This window comes from Lampris incognitus, chromosome 9 (genome assembly GCF_029633865.1).
Source record: "Lampris incognitus isolate fLamInc1 chromosome 9, fLamInc1.hap2, whole genome shotgun sequence".
Lineage (NCBI taxonomy): Eukaryota > Metazoa > Chordata > Actinopteri > Lampriformes > Lampridae > Lampris > Lampris incognitus.
The window spans coordinates 55,626,464-55,633,856 of NC_079219.1; positions in this window are offsets into that span (position 1 = coordinate 55,626,464).

The window sequence follows — 7,393 nt, forward strand, 5'->3', positions numbered from 1 at the left end:
AACCAGCTTGCCGAGGTGGTCTGGGACGCATTTGACCACATCTCTTTCGTAGGGTAAACGCTGATGCGTCCTGATGCGTCCCCGACAAGGACGTAGCAGGAGATCTTCTTCTTCTGCTTCTGCTTCTTCTTCTTCGGAGTAACCACATCTGATCACAAGTGGCGCATGACAGACACGGGTGTAAACGGCGACGCGTCTCGCTGTCCACGTGTGACCCGATCGCCCGAAACGCATTTTAAACCAAGTGTAAACGGGGTCCCGGAGCTGAGAGTCCTCCGAGGCGCCGGAGATTTATCAGATTTCATAATAAAGCATGGTGGAAGTGAGACGGTTTGATATGCAAAGTCGTAAAAGGAATACACACACACACACACACACACACACACACACACACACACACACACACACACACACACACACGCCTTCACGGGGTGCAGTGGAACGGGAAAGACACACAACGTGGCGGTGTAATAAAAGGCCGGGGTTGTACAACCCGCCGTGATGGATTTATTTTCAGATTTATTGAAGTCCCAGCCGGATTTACTCTCCCCTTGTATGAAAGCAATTTGGCGCAATGATATCGATCCCCGCGTGGTGTTTGCCTTGCAGCGGCAATAACAGCGGGTGTTAACTGGGGATCGCGTCTATTGACACACGCCGGACCAGTACCGGTGGCCTTCCTGCCGCTCTTCCTGGAGCGGCAAGCAAATGGAAAGACAGGAAAGAGGAAGAGAGAACAGATAGACCGGACCCCCCCTCCCCCTCCCCTCCCCCCCCGTGCATTCACCTGGCTGGCATCCAGGCCTCAATCGCCATGTAATCAGTGTCATTCTGCCACGGGAGGCCCAAAACACACACACACACACACACACACACACACACACACACACACACACACACACCCTCTGATACCAGGCCCAGACTCGTGTGCTGGTTTTGTATGGTTCTCTAAACTGTCATTTTCGGATTCCCCTGCCAAGTGATTCCCCCTGGTAAGACTGTTTATTTAAAGACATTAGCCTGGGGAAGTGTACAGTGTGTGCGTGTGTGTGTGTGTGGGGGGGGTTTGGGTGGAGGTGTGTGGCACTGACAGACAGGCCGGGGTTTTCAACGATAAGGGTGGTGTGGTGGGGGGTGGGGGGTAGCAGGCCGGGATGCTCGGGGCAGGGGGGCTGTGCGTGAGTATTTTGTTTGTGCAGGACAGAGGTACTGGAGTGGGTGGGGGTGTGGGTGGGGGAGTGGGTGGGGGGGTATCATGAGAGGAATTCTAGCCTGGCATGCTCTGATCCGACGGTGGCGGCGCCCTCCTCCGGTCCAGAGGGAGTTCGCGCGTCCCGCGGGCGCGGTGCCAGCTCGCTCGCTCCGCGCGGAAGTGGGGCAGGCTCCCGCGCAGCTGCGGAGGACAGCCTCGGCTGATTGGACTCACCGGGGTGAACGTCAATCACGGCGCCCGCGAGGCTGTGCGTGCGTATTTGCATGCGTCTGAGGAGACAATAAGCCCTCTGGTGTCTGGGTGGGTGCGCTTTGTGTATCACTATTCACGCATCTCCCCCTGCCTCGGCGTGCGTGCGTGCGTGTGCGCGCGTGCGTGTGCGCGCGCTCTCAGCCGCTGCCCAATGATGGCCTGTTAGATTGAGCTGTCAGTCGGCAGGCAGCAGATGAAGATAAATGGAGCGCACAAACAATAAGAGGCTGGCAATGACCATAAATATGCTAATGACCATTATCAATACACACACTGACGTGGATGAGGAGATGCGTGAGTAGCGTCCGTGTGCGCGTGTGTGCGTGCGCGTGTGTGGAAGATGTGAAGTAGGAGGTGATGATCCAGGTTAGTGATCTAAATCATCTACCCCTCCACCACACACACACACACACACACACACACACACACACGCGTTTGAACATACTAGCTGGCTGATGGAGTGGAGAGATGGGCGTCCCTTGTGTTATGTTTGGGTTGTGGTGGGGGGCCACGAGGGAGGGGGGCTCTCATTGAGTGGAGAACATGATTGGTGTCGCATAAAAATGTGTTTATTCAGTGTGTGTGTGTGTGTGTGTGACCGTAGCGGTGTGTTTTGCCAGGGCTGTGATTAGGACTACAGGTTGAACTAATGGAACAATGAGCGGCTGATGGAGAGAGGGACACACGCTGAACAACACACACAGGGAGGGAGGAAGATAAAGGGGGAGATGGACAGATCTATTCACTGCGCTGATGATGGGCCTCTTTGTTGTCTCATCCCATTCTGTGGTCTCAGGGGGGCTCCTGTGTCTATAGTCTCCCCCCCCCTCCCCTAGTTTTTAATAAAAAGTCTATTTCTTTATCGTGTGTGGACAAACACACACAAACACACACACGCTGATTACGTCCGCTGTCTCTTTGTCTCTCTCGGCTCATCTGGGTCACAGCAACTAAACTGGTTAAGGTCGTCTTCATCACGCGTACACACACGTTCCCTCTTCTTCTTTTCACCTCAAGCCCCCCATCCCCTCCCCATCCTGTGCTCTAACATCTGCCAATAATAATGACGATGATCATGATGATGATGATAATGATAATAATGATGATGATGATAATGATATTAATGATGATGATGAGCATAATGATAATGATGATGATGACAACAATGATGATGATAATGATCATAATGATGATGATGATATAATAATGATGATGATGATATAATAATGATAATAATGATGATGATATAATAATAATAATGATGATGATAACAATAATGATAATAATAATGATGATGATGATGATGATAATAATAATGATAATAATGATGATGATATAATAATAATAATAATGATGATGATGATGATAACAATAATGATAATAATAATGATGATGATATAATGATGATGATGATTATAACAGTAATGATAATAATAAGGATATAATAATGATGATGATGATAACAATAATTATAACAATAATGATCATAATGATGATGATGATGATGATAACAATAATGATGATGATGATGATGATAACAATAACGATAATAATGATGATGATGATGATAACAATAATGATAATAATAATGATCATGATAATGATGATGATGATATAATAATAATGATGATGATGATAACAATAACAATAATGATCATGATAATGATGATGATGACGAGATAATAATAATAGTAATGATGATGATGATAACAATAACGATAATAATAATTGTCATGATAATGATGATGATGATATAATAATAATAATGATGATGATGATAACAATAATGATAATGATGATGACAATAATATTAATGATAATAATAACTAATAATAATAATAACAGGGTTTATAAAATACGTTACAGGTCAACCTCTCTGTAAGACAGTCAACAAGGTTGAAAGACAGCAAAATGAAATATAGATGTGAAAAGATGGGTCGAAAGCCGCCAGAAAACCCGAAACGACAAAGATAAACAAGAATATAACGCGGGAGCCCGGTCAGAACTGAACGACGACGCCATTTGAAAAAGAAAAAAAAGATAAACTATAGAAAAGGGGATAGTGATGAAGGCGGCCCGAGTTCCTTAGGTAAGCTATCCCAGACTCCAGGGACCCTGACGGGCTCACGGGGCCCTCTGACCTTCCCTGTCCTTTAAACATACATACAAACATGTGTGTTCCTCCATGTGCAGGAGCGCACACACACACACACACACACACACACACACACACACACACACACACACACACACACACACAGAGTCTAGCTGACACTGATGGAGAGTGTAATTTGTGTGTGTGTGTGTGTGTGTGTGTGCGTGTGGCAGGTGTAATGTATACATGGGGAAGTGTTTATGATTGAGGCTAATGAGCTCACAGGGGATTCTGGGATAAAGACGTCCAGCCAATCGGGGGCCTCCCTCAGATACACCTCTCAGTGGGGTCCCTGCTGGGCTGAGGCCCTCCCGTCCCCCAGAGAATTTCCCAGTGTGTGTGTGTGTGTGTGTGTGTGTGTGTGTGTGTGTGTGTCTGAGAGCCATGTATAGATAGTTTCTCTTCCAGAGCTCGGGGGTCCCTGTGGTCATTAAGTGCTCACTTTGCTGACCTGGTTATTATTGTGCTCCTTCAACAGAGGAAGTTAAGCATTTAGATGTTGCATTACATCCGTCATTAAGTCAAGGTCACTGCCGGTTAGCGGCTGTAACACACACACACACACACAGACACACACACACACACAGACTAGCTTGCTTTTTTGCAGTGCAAAAGACCCGACGGAACCGACGGAGGCCGCGGCGGTGGTCTGGTCGCCGCGCTGGAAAGCGCGGGTGTGCGCGCGAAACAGGTGTGCGTCGGTGTGTCGTCCTGTCCGAGACGGTGTGTCTCATTGCCATGCGTGGCGCGTGGGTGTTTTCCTGAAGGCTGAGCCCCGGCGCGGCACTCCAGAGGACAGTTATAGATTACAGGCTGGAGCGGGCGGGGGCCGAGGGGAGCCGCCGGGGCCCGGAGCCGGAGCCAGGCGCCGCGGGCCGGGCGCGGCTCGCAGCTCATCTGCCTGTCTCCAGAGGGCTGTGGGGAGCTTAACCTGGAGCAAGGCTCTGATTAAGTGGACTAATGATGGAGCGGCTCCCGGCTCCCGCCGCCCAACACCATAATCACTGCTTAAGGCCCGCGCCGGTCTTTGTGTCTGTGTGAGGAGGGGGAGAGAGCGGCGTCGATGTGTGCGCCTCTCTCTCCCGTGGGCCTGTCAATACAAACTTTGCTCCTGGCAGCAGATTAGTGTATCAGGTATCGGAAAAGACAGCTCGAATAAACTCCAAGCTCGTCTCGGGTTTTGGTTTTTTTTCCTGTGTGGTGGTCCTGCGGTGGTCCTGCGGTGGTCATGTGGTGGTTGTGTGGTGGTCCTGCAGTGGTCATGTGGTGGTTGTGTGGTGGTCCTGCAGTGGTCCTGCAGTGATTGTGTGGTGGTCGTGCGGTGGTCGTTTGGTGGTCGTGTGGTGGTTGTGTGGTGGTCATGTGGTGGTCGTGTGGTGGTCGTGGTGGTCGTGTGGTGGTCGTGGTGGTCGTGTGGTGGTCGTGTGGTGGTCAGGTGGTGGTTGTGTGGAGGTCGTGTGGTGGTCGTGTGGTGGTCGTGGTGGTCGTGTGGTGGTCGTGGTGGTCATGTGGTGGTCGTGGTGGTCGTGTGGTGGTCGTGTGGTGGTCCTGCGGTGGTCATGTGGTGGTTGTGTGGTGGTCCTGCAGTGGTCCTGCAGTGATTGTGTGGTGGTCGTGCGGTGGTCGTTTGGTGGTCGTGTGGTGGTCATGTGGTGGTCGTTGTGGTCGTGTGGTGGTCGTGTGGTGGTCATGTGGTGGTCGTGGTGGTCGTGTGGTGGTCGTGTGGTGGTCATGTGGTGGTCGTGTGGTGGTCAGGTGGTGGTCGTGTGGTGGTCCTGCGGTGGTCATGTGGTGGTTGTGTGGTGGTCCTGCAGTGGTCCTGCAGTGATTGTGTGGTGGTCGTGCGGTGGTCGTTTGGTGGTCAGGTGGTGGTCCTGTGGTGGTCCTGCAGTGGTCCTGCGGTGGTTGTGTGGTGGTCGTGCGGTGGTCGTGGTGGTCGTGTAGTGGTCATGTGGTGGTCGTGGTGGTCGTGTGGTGGTCATGTGGTGGTCGTGTGGTGATCATGTGGTGGTCGTGGTGGTCGTGTGGTGGTCATGTGGTGGTCGTGGTGGTCGTAGTGGTCATGTGGTGGTCATGTGGTGGTCGTGTGGTGGTCGTGCGGTGGTCATGTGGTGGTCGTGTGGTGGTCATGTGGTGGTCGTGCGGTGGTCATGTGGTGGTCGTGCGGTGGTCATGGGGTGGTCGTGCGGTGGTCATGTGGTGGTCGTGCGGTGGTCATGGGGTGGTCGTGGTGCGGTGGTCATGTGGTGGTCGTGTGGTGGTCGTGGTGTGGTGGTCATGTGGTGGTCATGTGGTGGTCGTGCGGTGGTCATGTGGTGGTCGTGTGGTGGTCATGTGGTGGTCGTGCGGTGGTCATGTGGTGGTCGTGCGGTGGTCATGAGGTGGTCGTGCGGTGGTCATGAGGTGGTCGTGCGGTGGTCGTGCGGTGGTCATGTGGTGGTCGTGTGGTGGTCATGTGGTGGTCGTGTGGTGGTCATGTGGTGGTCGTGCAGTGGTCATGTGGTGGTCGTGCGGTGGTCATGAGGTGGTCGTGCGGTGGTCGTGCGGTGGTCATGTGGTGGTCGTGCGGTGGTCATGGGGTGGTCGTGGTGTGGTGGTCATGTGGTGGTCATGTGGTGGTCGTGTGGTGGTCATGTGGTGGTCGTGCGGTGGTCGTGTGGTGGTCGTGTGGTGGTCGTGGGTAGATGTGCTTGCAGTTGGGTGCATGTCAGCAAGTGTGAGCCTTCCTATGTCAGAAATCAGAATCAGAAACACTGTATTTGTTGTTTCATTTCATGCACTTGTGCACATGAAGTGAAACGAAACATGGTCACCCCCCCCCAGCCCACAGCAGTGCAACACAAAGACAAAAAAACACATCCAAAAACTGCAAGAACACAAATATCCAAACTAACACACATATCTTAACTAAACAACAACAACAACAAAAAATCGCTGTCCAGGAGAACGAACGCCAGCCAGGATGACTGTCGGAACTGCCGGTCTGCATGGGCTAGCAGTTAGCTTAGCCTGCCCCGCTTCCGCGTCCTGTCAGACCGCCCTCGGTGTTTCCTCTTCAGGCAAAGCCCTGTGGGCCCAGGGCCGTGGTCCCTGGGCCCACAGGACGCAGCAGACCAGGCTCCCCCAGCCGATCCAACGCCACCTCTCCCAGCCAGACACCCTCGACACACCTCCCCGCACTCCACACGACGACAATAAAGCACAGTCAGGGCTAGGTGAGGCTGCTGCCAGACCGCCCTCGGTACTACCAGAACTGCCGGTCAGCGTGGGCTAGCAGCTAGCTTAGCCTGCCCCGCACCCGCATCCTGTCAGACCACCCTCGGTGTTACCAGAACTGCCGGTCTGCGTGGGCTAGCAGCTAGCTTAGCCTGCCCCGCGCCCGCATCCTGTCAGACCACCCTCGGTGTTAGCTTTTCGGGCGCAGCTCCGGGCAGGGGCCGTGGTCCCTGGGCCCACAGGAAGCAGCAGACCAGGCTCCCCCAGCCGATCCAGCGCCACCTCTCCCAGCCATCAAACAAAGACAAAGTTAGACGCAGACCTGGACAAAGGCACTGCATGGACGGTGCTGGGCGGGGCCGCCGCAGACGTGACTTTGCGCCGCCGTCTATGTGTGACTGTGTATGCGACCGCAACTGTTGGACATGTTTAATAAGGATGTTACGCCTGTTCCTCTTTATCCCTCCTGCAAATATTGAAAGTGCACAATGAAACCTTTCAACCGCCTGGCGCACACCAAGACCACAACACACAAACTGTACACACGGGTCCACATA